This window comes from Rhyacophila brunnea, unplaced genomic scaffold, assembly GCF_057557595.1.
Source record: "Rhyacophila brunnea isolate RB1 unplaced genomic scaffold, BYU_Rbru_1.0 scaffold_9, whole genome shotgun sequence".
Lineage (NCBI taxonomy): Eukaryota > Metazoa > Arthropoda > Insecta > Trichoptera > Rhyacophilidae > Rhyacophila > Rhyacophila brunnea.
In genome coordinates this window covers 12,030,089-12,043,519 of record NW_028233361.1, presented here as the reverse complement: position 1 = coordinate 12,043,519, position 13,431 = coordinate 12,030,089, and the positions used below count along the sequence as shown (strand labels likewise).

General features: G+C 33.1%; 1 long non-coding RNA gene and 1 pseudogene across 1 annotated transcript in view; both read left to right on the top strand.

The window, feature by feature from the left end:
- LOC147063268 (uncharacterized) overlaps positions 1–13,431 on the top strand; it is a 174,468-nt gene that overhangs the window by 91,575 nt on the left and 69,462 nt on the right. The window contains exon 2 of the long non-coding RNA XR_015072111.1: positions 13,120–13,172. This is a non-coding gene — a long non-coding RNA (uncharacterized LOC147063268). The remainder of the gene's footprint in view (positions 1–13,119; positions 13,173–13,431) is intronic.
- Positions 1,444–2,615, top strand: LOC147063269 (uncharacterized; annotated as a pseudogene).

Below are 13,431 nucleotides of genomic sequence, written 5' to 3'. Positions count from 1 at the left end.
TGATTTTTCGAACCTCATATTTTTTCTTTTTTAGTATATTGATAAAAAAGCTCTTATAATAGTAAGGTGGCTTTTTTTTAGAAATATGGGTTAACTGCATCATATTTATTTTAATAACCCAAGTTAACAAGTGTGCCTATGTACATAAAAGGTTTTTATTTCGAATAAAAATGTAATACTTTTGCTAACTTAATGAAGGCTCTTGTTACTAAGTTATCGACCCAAGTAATTTTCTTTCAGATGTTTTATAATAGTATAACTGAGGGTTTTTTTTAATTTCATAAATGGTTACTAATTACTACAAGCTCTTAATTATTACAATTTTCTATTCAAAGAGATTTGATAACTTAAAATATTGAGTGTAACGATTTTATATTAGCGATTGATTCTTAACCGGTCCTATGCCTTCAGCCAGTATTCTCGCTCTATGAGGCCGTGATCGACAGGCCGCACATACAAATTTTGCGAGTTATCTCGTCCAATATTAAACTAAAATTACTAGCCACTGTCGGTTGATTTGCATAATCTAAAAAATCAAACACACATTGACATCTGTTTGAATATTTATGAACTACTAAGCCACAAATTATTGATATTACAGCGATTGTAGTAAAAGCTTTGCTCTACATTCAACGTGTGTTGTTAAAAATCTGCGGCCTGTCAGATACTGCCTTAGTAATATGGTAAGGCATAGAAAAGATTGATAAATATAATAAAAATAGAATGTAGAGAACACTTCTTAATGAAATACTATTCTAGATAAATGTTTGAATTACATTATACATCTTGTACAACACCTATTTTATAGTTTTGAATAAAAAAATATATTATAAACAATAACATTTATTTAAGTTTAACTTAGCCGTAATCATATCAAATTTATAAGTTATTATCGAAATAAAATATAAATTATCGTATTAAAAAAATATATATATCTCTATATATATAAAAATCTCGTGTCACGATGTTTGTGGTCGAACTCCTCCGAAATGGCTCGACCGATTTTTATGAAATTTTTTATGTATATTTGTTAGGTATGAGAATAGGTCAACAAGTATATTTCATACCGCTAGATGATTAGGGTATCTCTATCCAGAATTTTTTTTCTTTTATTTTTTTGAAAATTTCTTTTTGTATTTTTTTTATTATTTTGCATCAAAAAATACTTATAATCCCAAATTTTCATCCTCCTACCCTTACCCTCCCATTTTTAATCGCGATTTTATTATTTTTGTATGAACAAATTTAACCGTCGTTCGTATTTCAAACAGAACAAAATTATTTATGTTGTTGAATGACAGATGGCGCTACGTCCGAGAAGAATTCAAGAGAAGCGTCGCGTGATTTTGACATTTCATTCGGCATATCACAACGCAGTGCGTGCAAAATTTTGTATGATTTATTTTAATTTATCTATTTTGTGTGCGTGTATTACAGTGCACAATGCCAGCAAGACGCAAGGGGGGCCATTTGGGCCGTCGAACGAATAAAACAACAAACATGCGAAATAGTAGAGCAGAAAGAACAGACGAACAAATCCAACAAGATAACAAAAACTTGCGTGTGAGCATGTTGCAATCGCGTGCATCTCAATCACAAGAGGCACGAACTGAACGAAATCAACAACGACAATTGTAACGGAGCCAAGCGCGCCGGTTTGTAGTTAACACATGCAGAGCAAATGACCGATAATGCCAACAAGTACATCGAGCATTTACATCCGCTTCGTTCCTTCGTCTCGCATTCGAGTACGAGCCAGATATTGAATATTCCGCTCATCCGAAAGTGCTGATTGGTGCTATGGACAAAGAATGTCCCCATTGTCATGCTCTCAAATTCAAACATGAGTCAGCCGGGATGTGTTGCGCATCAGGAAAAGTGCAACTACCAGAAATTGAGATACCACCAGAACCATTGAACGGCTTGCTCATCAGCACGGTTCCAGATTCAAACCTGTCCCTGAAGTCCATTCGTACATTCAATTCATACTTCCAAATTACTTCGTTCGGAGCAACAGAAATAGTTCACAATACTGCGGCAAATGGTCAACAATTCCATTCTACGTTCAAAATCAAAGGCCAAGTATACCACAAAGTAGGCTCATTGCTGCCAATGCCGAACGAACCACATAAATTTTTACAAATCTACTTCATGGACGGTGAGGACATCAATCGTGTGGATGCACGTTGCGGCTACAATAACCTCAATTCGCCTAATTCCAGGTGCATCGTCAGCAAACTGGACGCCCTATTGAATGAGCACAATGAATTATTGAAATTCTTCAAAGCATACATGCACGAATTGCAAAGTGACAATCACGCTATTGTCATGAATCCTGATAAAACACCAGCTGGAGAGCACGTGCGTCGATTCAATGCGCCTGTTGTTGATGACATTGCTGGAATCATGGTTGGCGACCGCACATCGACGCGAGAAGAAGAAACAATAATCTGGAGTTCATCGCTGACACACACCGTTCATACGACGCTCTCCAATATCAGCTAATTTTCTGGAAGGGACAAGACGGATATTGCATAAACATTAAACAACGAGATCCTGTCACAGGTATTTCATTCATTATGAACATCATTACTCATTTTGAATTGAGAAAATGAATGGTTGATGTTTTTTTTGTTTTTATCGGCGGTCATCGTCTACAGCGCTCTATTCCTCTTTCTGTCATATATCCTATCCCCACACACTTACGATACATTCGTTATTTTTTATTTAACAACCAAAATATTCACTAGAAATAATTTATATGGCAGAACAACGTTTGCCGGTCAGCTAGTATATTATAATATATGACAATATGTATTAACAATTAATAGTGATTGTCAACAAGGATTCCGTATGAATTCTCAAAAGCTTGTGAAAAAAACCTGCAAGTCAAACTTTTTTTAAACAAATAAAGTGCATGTTTCAATGGTTCCCATACATAATTGATTAAATAATATGCATTTTATGGTTAAGTGTAAATTGTACGTAAAACATTTCACTGTGGCACAGTTTGCCGTGAGCTTTCTTATCGGAAAGAGATGACCGTATACTATACGGTCTTCAATTTTATTTGATTCAATATGAACATTAATTCAATTTTCATAGCTGATTTTGGCAAAATTCATTAATTCAAGAATGAAAACCTAACCTAAAAAATAATCCAGTATTATTTATTTATAAACTATTTTCAAAAATTGTTTGCTGTTGACTTCCTGTAAAGTGTAAACCGACAAGAACCATGTTTTATTTAGACATGAATTGTATGTCAGTACGACCAAATAAACCAAAAGTACTATACGACCCAAAGAGGTTGGATGGTCTTTAATATACCGCTATTTATTTCCGATACAACGTTTCACGGTGAAGTGTGATATGGCGAACGGTATTTTATAACCTTACTGAAAGTCACGTCCTGTAATTTTAGGAGTAGATTCCGAAGAAGTTTTTTTTTTCACCTGTGGCGCTAACAAAGTTGATATGTGTGTGAACGTGTAAAATTATCAGAATTGTAAAGATTTGCCTTGCATGCGAGGTTGTAAGTTTCAGTATAAGTCAGTTACCTCCATCTTCGGCATAAATAAAATCAAGAAAAATAATCCAAGATGGCCGAGCAGCTTACGCGTTGGCTTATAATGTCATATTGTATCACTGGTTTGAATCCTGGGTCTGGAAAATATACATATATTATTTTACAATTTTTGTTTGGAGTCTCAGTATGGACCTTATTGAGCAACCGTTTTTTCCAGTTAGGTAAGGTTAGGTCAGGTTTCAAACACGCGCGTTAACATGATTTTACTCCCTACCTCGTACCCTACGGCCGTATGTTGTAGCTTAGCCACTGGGAAATGCCAATAGAAATGGCGTATTTCAAGAAAATACTACTGTATTCTTAGGTCAATAATTATTATAAAGAAAACATTATTCGTAAGATTTTTATTCACATCACATTCACATTTGAATGATCAAAGACATAGCTTATAATCAGTATCTTTAAAATTATCTTTAAATGTGTAAATCTTGCCTATTTTTTGAATAATAAAATGCCTAATTCTTGTCAAATTTGGGATCACAGAGATTAGCAATATAATTTTTATTGTAAATATTTCACTATAATAATGTCGACATAAATTTTACTAATAGTTTTGTAAATGCGTTTAAAAATTAATAAATCTAAACAATATTAACACCACTGCATATGGATGTACCAAAATATGACTATATTCTAAAACATTAGAGCGAGAGGTTTAAAAGAATACTATTTTATGTAATAAAAATACTTTATGCAGTCATCAAATGCTTAAAATAAATATAAAGGATAATAAGGCTTTAAAATTATGTAAATAGATTATCTACAACGTTTAAGGAATGTCCAGGATCATACTTTTAAAATAGCATAAAAGCTCCATTTTGACGTACGCTGAGCATGTGGGCTGTAGAGGGTAAAAATCTAAAAATAGTATTGAGCAGTATTCGTATTCTCATTCCGCGGCACGTCTACACTTTATGTGTATTTTTGTGTTGTTTACCCCTCAGTACTTTAATATGCTGGTTTCCTCCTGATATTTCACAAAATGTTTCAAGGGTTTCAATAAACAAAAAAGTTTTCGAATCACTTCTCTATGAGAAAAATTTATTTTCCTTTTATAAGCCTAGGAGTTCAAAAACATAAATTTCCTCTGGAAAATAATAACGCTGTTCCATACCATAATAAATAATATAAGAGAAGTCACTTAAAAACTTTACTGAATGTTATATCTACTGAGCCTCGCAGTTGCATCATTTATTTTTATTTTATCTCTTTTCTTCCTGTCGTCGATGGCTGGGAAGAAAATTTTCTATTAAAATAAAGTTGTGTAAGCCAGAAACATCTGTTGCCCTCCATTGTGTATCATTATACGAATAGCTGGCTTGTGTACGAAACATAATTGAAGATTATAATAATATAGGAGTAACTTATATATGAGGAGCCTATTTTCCAAAACAGATAAGTCCACATATGATTAAAATCTTACAAAAATACGTACATATTATATTTGTCATGGCATACATTAACTTTCAAAACCAGGCAATAACATATGATTTTTTTAAAACTCGACTGAAGAAACTTTGAAGTTAATGGCCCCACCAAAACACACCCGTTCCGTGCCACACCTGGTCTTAACCGTGTCATGGGACCCTGCGATTGGTGTGAGGTATCATTTTTTATGACTGGGAATGTCTCAGGAGCAGTTACCCAAGACTAAGCTCGCCATGCACTCAAATGTGCTTTTACTGAATTTACATGACTTTATGTTAAGGTACCCATGCGAGAGATTGCATATATTAAAATTAATTGTAGTAAGTAACAAATTAAAGCTAATACAAATCTGCTAAACATTCTAAGTGAAGAGATCTTCACGTTGGCAGTATGATGCTGCAAATTTCCTAAGATAAATAAAATTGGCCTTTGTGGCGACTAGGTCGGATGGTCCGATGGGCCCAACAGCTGGTTGAACCAACTTAAGCAGCTCTTCCCTTTCCGTACACATTTTAGGACATTTCCAGAGGATGTGGTTTGCACAGACTTACAGAAACATATTATATTAATTGCAATAAAGAGCTTATGGGCTAGAAAAATAAACATATGAGACTATTAGCTTCAAAGCACGTTACTTCTTTTCCCTGCAATTTTCAAATAATCACAAAATAACTATCCAGAAAATTTAGGACTTCAATATAAAAAGAAAATAGCAAAATTAAATGACCCAAAAGTTATTCGAATTAATAAATAACTATGTTTAAAGTTGATCGAAATTTATTTTTATAAAATGGTGACTGATGAATATAACCGATTAATACTATGTTACATAAAAACAGAGCTAGATTTCAGTGTTTATGAATGTACATACAATGGAAAAGTGTTTAAGAACCACAATCAAGAAAAATATTAAAATGGAAGTATCCGACATTGAAACCAATATCTTCATAATGTTATTATTTTGTAATTACTATAGGTATGTCCCAGCTTCTAATACTGGATCTGACAAATACAAGTTTGATTTTCGATTTGTGTTTGGAGTCAGAGCATGGACCTAATGGGTTGAGCAAATGGCTGACATCCATTTCTCGTAAAATACATAAGTCATTATAGTTCTATTAAAATCGGACATAGTGAAAAGAAGAAGAAAGAAGAATGATGGATAAAATAAACTAAAGTTAAAGCTACGACTTCTAACCAGTTAAGTTTGACATTTAAAAACGTATCACCTGTACACTAATCGATCGATATTTTTATTATGTATGTTAATAAAATTTATGGACATATAGACAGTCTATGTAATAGTACCATCTCTTTTATGGACGTTGAAAATCATGAAAGCGATCTTTACTTTTGAAATCGCTGACCGGAACATAGAGGTTGTGCTCTTGTAAAACCATATTCATAGATTCTTCAACTATGATGTCCTGCTCGGACCGTTTCTACAAGAATTTATTCTACTCTTTATCATAAGTAATTTAATTCACTTATCTGTTTTCATTAAAAAATACAAGCATGCAGCCTTCACAGAACAATAGTTAAAATAATTAGAACAGTGAAATAATTATATGTACTTATAAATAATAATACAATGACATAACAGTACGATAAGCCACCATCTACAAATGTAATGTAATATCATTTCATTCAGTCGTTCAAGGTACTCCTTATTGTTACCATTCACATTGTCTGGTATATTATTGAGTAAAGTTACTTAGGTAAAGGTTTTGAGTGTATTGTATGATGCAAAGTTCACTTTACATCACTATAATAATATTGATCCGTACTAAAACTGGTAAAATGCTAGGTTTTATTATAAAAGATTCAAGATCATTCGAATTCGAATTGTCTGAGTACTACGTATATTATACATGTAAATGTGTATTTTTTTCTACTTAATAACATTTGAATTCATTCCTTATGATAACGACAATCAAAATAAATTTCCGACTCGTTTTATTCTGTGGATGTTATCAATGCAATTCTTTTCCACGCAAATAGTGATTATTCATTTTACTTCTTCGAGGGTTGATTTACAATTCATCTATACTGGCAAGTATTAATGTTCATGTTTCCACTAATATCATTCGTAACTCTGTAATCTTCATGTGACGCAATTCCATGACGGATGTGATGTTACAGTATACTATTGTGTATCGTACGATTAAGCTATTGGATGTAACCATTAAGGTTGATATAATTATTTTTTGACCAGCTTAATCTTTGTATATTTACGCTGCTGTTACTGCCAAATGTTGGTAAGTCGATAATTTAGGTATTTAAAGTAATCAAAGGATTATTTGTCTTTATATTTTATAAAAAATACGCATGCTAGAAAAAATTCAAACTCATCCGACATTTAGAACATGCACATAAAGCACAAAGAAATTAGCATTACCTATGTCTGATTTTAGAAGGCATGTAAAACTTCAAATTGCAATTACTCCATAACATGATTTCGAGACTTACCGACTTTTGGCAGTAACACCATATTACAATTTATAATAATTATTATTGTGTTTATTATAACCTGGACGTTAACTTTGCAAAATGAACGAGCCCTGAACATCTTTGAAAGAAAAATTCTCCGCCGTATATATGGACCAATCAGGGATGGCACCAATTGGAGAAGAAGATATAATGCTGAGCTCTACGGGCTGTACGAAGATTGCAGCGCAGTTCAATCAATTAAGATTGGGAGACTGCGATGGCTAGGTCATGTGCACCGTATGAATGGCAATGAACCGGCTAAGAGAGTGATGTCCAGCAATCCAATAGAACGTAGAAGATGAGGGAGGCCAAAGATTCACTGGTTAGATGGAGCTGCCAGTGACTGCCGTATTCTGGGGGTACCGAATTGGAAAGCGGCCATACTGGATAGGGACAGATGGAGAGGGCTGTTGGAGGAGGCCAGGACCCACACCGGATTGTTGCCACCCTGATGATGATGATTGTGTTTATTATGTATTTAACTATCATGCTACATAAAATATTACTTTCCTTATTCTTTCTTGAATTATATTAATTATTATCAGTAACAAATTTACATTTTTTTTTAAATTTTATGCTACTTTATATCTTTATACGTATACGTACTTTGTATTTTTTTATGTATATTGTATAATAACTTAATGTCCAATGTCCTGTAATGCCATATTACTCTTTTTTCTAAATACATAAATAAATAAACGAATTTAAACGATTTTGTTGTATACAATTATTTTTTCCAATTGATGTCACTAATAGCATGTTAGTTTATCACTTTGGCAGAACAAGTTTAATAACTGATGCTCCCGATTTATTAGATAATAATTGTCAAGCACACGCAAATCAAAGTGGTAGAGTTTTGCGTGACCGGAAATTTGTACGTATGCATTTCGTCGTATCACACTGTGAAATGTTGTTTCGGAAATATATGGTCATATTATATTAAAGATCGTCCAAACTCTTTGGGTCGTATAGTACTGAGATAAAATACATGTCTCAATAAAACACGGTTCGTGTTGGTTTACAGGAAGCCAACGCTAAACAAATTTTGAAAATAGCCGATATACTATTTTATTTATTAGGTTAGGTTAGGTTAAGTTAGGTGAGATTAGGTTAGGTTAGGCTCGGTTTTCATTCTTGAGAAGGAATATTATTGTCTGAAATGCTCCACGAACAACGAGTATTTTTTTTATCTCGGTGCTATTTATAGAAGAAAGAGAAATATAAGACAGCTCACGGCGAACTGTGCTACGGTGAAATGTAATACGTACAATTTATATGTAGCCAGAGTTTTCATGTACCTATACCACATACAAGTAGGAAAAATCATAGTCAAATAAAGATTGCTTACGTATATCTTTTAAACTGCAGTATATAAGCGTCTGCCGTGTTTTATTTAGATTTATTTATTTTTATTTCAGTACTATACAACCCAAAGAGGTTGTATGGTCTTTAATATACGACCGTATATTTCCGATATAACATATTTTCACGGTGAAGTGTGATACTGCGAACTGCATGCGTACAAATTTCCAAATACGTTAGTTAGTATGCCATGAAACAAATCCCCTTTCCCCAGTGTGCTGTCAGGTAAAAAAGTTTCACAGACACTGCATTAAGGCATTAAGCTATCAAATGTAGAGACTGATAAATGCGTGTTTTAAATATTGCCTAAGAATATCATAAATTAGGCGTGACATTTGTAATATCTTAGAACATTTTGACAAATTTTCTTCTACGTTCATTGAAGAAAAGTCATAAAACAAGTAAAACACACATTATTCAATTTTGTTTGTCGAAGCTATCAGTGGCATGAAAAAATCCCATTTTTTTGTGCTAAGACATAAAGAAAACCCTAGTTTTTTGTCTGATGAGAAACATATTCATAATGACATCATTTGGTGGCATCTGCTGACATCAAGTTCACCATTCTTTTAGTGAAAATAATAATTTCTGGTAATATTTGTTTAGCGTGTGACGTCATATTATGTGAAGCTTTTGGGCGGCCATTAGCCCGTCATATTTTGACGGAAGGTTTATGACGCAATTATCATAAATGATGTGTATTTACGTAAATGGATGAGCGCAAACAAAATCAAAATATATATCGACTCCGAAAATTATAAATCCCAAAGAAGAAAAACAAATGAAAACTAGTGTTTAAAAACAACTTCAGCGCCAAATTTCAAAAATGGAATTTAAAAGGTTTGAATCATAGCGATTATTTAATTTATTCAATATTGAAACTCGATTAAAGTTTAATTAATAAATCACAAGTAACATTTAACATACACCCACGATGGCAGCGAGGCCTAAGCGTCAGCCTATAGCGTCGTGGGTCCCAGGTTTGAATCCTGGGTCTGGCAAGTACACAATATATTCTTTTTCTATTTGTGTATATAATATCATCACCTAATAGGTTGAGCAAGAGGCTGACATTTCTCGTAAAAACAAAATCTGTTAATACAAACCTCCACTCTGTGGAGGCCCATATGATCTTATTAGGATCGGATATGGTCAGAAAAAAATATTTAGTTAAAGACGGTTTAACGACATATTACATTATATATTTTTCTTGATTAATCTGTCTATCTGTACTCTATCTGTAAACGCAACAGAGCATACATACGCAAATACATACACTATTTCTCTGTATACCAAAGGTATGTACAACTAACAATGAGCTATTTCTCTCTGACGCACGTAAATAGTTTGCATCTTTGTTGCGCGATCACATAAATATAACGCGCAAATTGTATCTCTCTCACCCTTACCAACCTTTGGTAGTAACCTCCCGATATACCTACGATATAGCTTATATTTCGGTGGTTTTTATTATGACACGAACTTGATCTCAATACTATACGGCTATCTTTTCCGATAGAACAGCTTATGAAAAGCTCCTGGTTAACTGTGATACGGCCAACTGCATAGTACAAATTGCCGGACACGTGTTTTTTAATTAATAAATTACGTGTAAGAGCACGACATCTTTTAGTTGTGTGTTGGGATTGCAATACCGAATAAAAATACTAATACCGGTATTTCAATATTTCATATCATTCAATACCGCTATTATTACTGCTATTCATGTAATATATGAAAAAAACTGCAGTATCTACCAATCAATAATTATATATTATATTCATAGATAAATCTCTTCAAAATATTAATATTTTATAACACGGGCCATTGCTGGTCTCCAAGGGCGTTGAAAAGCAACGGAAATAAACCAGACATCGCGTAACGCGACAAAAAATAGTCATGTTAAACTTTACACGTTAAATAATACATTTTATTTCCACTTTCAATACCGAATATATCGGTATTATCTGATTTTTAAAACCGGTACTTCGGTATCGAAAAATACTGAAATACGGGTATTGCAACCTCTAGTTGTGTGTAGGTATATTGTACACGAATGGTGTAAAGTTTATAACATCGGTGAAAGTTCATTGTATTTTCATCAATCTCCAATTATTAATTTAATATTTCCAAAGTACCTAATCGTAAGCTTTTCATTTGAAATTTATAAACTCGATATTGAACTTTAGTCATACAAACAATTAATTGACTAGGGAAACTTTGAAACATGTAAGTAACATTATAAATTTAATATATTATTATCTGGAAGTTATTGGAAATATTTGAGTGGAAATTATTATGATTGGGAATACTGAATTTTGGTTATGTAATCATTTCTAACGGAAGTTTTCTTCGCGAAAGTTTGCAATAATAATATCGAGAGGTTATGCCATTTTACAATTAAATATTAATTTAAAGCAACTCGCGAATCCACTGTCGGAGATAAAAGTTGGAAATTTTTCCAATTTTCAGCGGGCGTAACAAAAACAAACTTTTAATAAATCGTATTAACGTTGTTAGTCAAATATAATTGGCCCGTGCGTCATTTTTGTTGAATAAACCTTTGACGATTTATTTTATATTTCACAGTGTTAATGACGAATAAATAATTTTATGCACGTTTCTAGAAACGCTTCAGCAATTATCAAGACTCTAGAGTCTAGATTCTAGAGCATGTGAGGAACATTGAAGTGATTTACTATTAATTATTAGTATTATATCTAATCGACGATAGTAAAACAGTATTTTTTTAAGAAATATATACATATCAGAAAACAAAATCATAACAATAGTTTGTGGCGCTTTTAACTATAAGCTTTGAACTGTAATTTGAAGGTGATGGTAGATGTGTGGATAACCGATCTAGGGGGGATTTACACGAGAATACCAGGCACTGATCTTTGATGTCGAGAGGGCTGGCCCACGGTGTTCACGCACTCACACACTGGTAAACGGACGATACACTTTTGGATGGATGATATTATATGAGTTTGATGAATGATGATGATAAGTTCAGGATGGGTGACATAGACACGATGTTCGCTCAAACCTTAACAAACTTAGTCCAACGAAGGTCGAACAGATACGTTTTGAATCACTCGGTAGTTAACGCGGCACGGCAACATGCACCCATTCGTATTCTTGAGGTGACTGAATGTTCTTCTCAATTACAGTCGCTTAATAACTGTACTCCCCGTAACTGTCGGTCACTTGGTCTGATGAAAATAATAAATAAGGGGATTTGAGTGGGTAATAGGGATCACGGCCACCACAATTGGTCAAACTACTAGTAATATAAACAGATCACAAACGAGGCATCAATTTATGCAATGGCATTCTGCGTAGCCTGATGTATGGCTGAAACTCCTCCGGAGAAGGCATTCATGTTACATATCGTGGTTTTAATCTCACCACACTCGCAAAATAGGGATTTCAAACTCGATTTATACATTGATTAGATTAAAAATTTTCACGCTTTATGCTAGCTAGCCAGTCACGTCAGCAAGCATCCTCCAGCTTAAAGCAGCTCCTCGTCTACAATCCAGAAATGATTCTTCCATCGAAAACGCTTCATTGGGAGAAACGCCATGTCTTACATTTTCTTATATAGGTACTCCCCCAATGTGTCCATGTTTCACCTAATATTAATTGTTATTAAATGCTAGACACTATCCAAGCTACATTAATTCTGTATAGTTCCATTTTGGGAAAAGTAACTATGGCACAAAAACATCTGACACTGCATAGCGGCATGGAATGCAGCCGTGCATAAATAACGGCTGCATATAGATGCCGGATGTTGAGATTGGGTGACTGAAATCATTTGTCCTTTAATAAAAATACACATAGGTTTAAAAATTTTAGATTATTATTAATGAATTGAACCGTAAAACTTGGACTGAATGGAATTCGAACTCATATGTTTACTGTCTGGATGAGTGATTTTATCATTTTAGCTAATGCTCCATTTTTATGCCTCATGAATCCTACTCGATCTTACTTATTCTTGGATTTTTAGCCTGAAGTACTTACGTACTTTTAAATTAATATAATTCCGTGAAGAGTATAGATTAATTTCAATTATTTTAGTGTTTTTTATTATTTTATCGTTACAATGTACTTATATTTTGTAACAGTTGAGAATATTCTATCGAAATTGGCAAAACCAGTCCTGATCATAATTAAATTATGTACATAATAACACATAATATTATATTGTGTTTTTTAATGAATAATATTTTTTATTTCAGTGTCCCAAACTGTGGTACATGCGCCCCTGGGAGAACAGGAAAAACTTGAAGGGGTAAGCCGTTGAACTCATTTATCGTAATCAAATATTTTACTTATAAATGATTTGCACAGTATTGTTATATCATATAAAAATATATATGACAGTCAATATTGTATAATTCATAAAAAAATACTATTTTTTAATGAATCGGTAAAGAAATATTATAAATAATATATATATTGCATATAAATACGACAACAATAATACATACATAAGCTGAAAACGTTGAAAAGGTATTGTACAAGAAGAAAAATAAGTTGTATAAGCACAT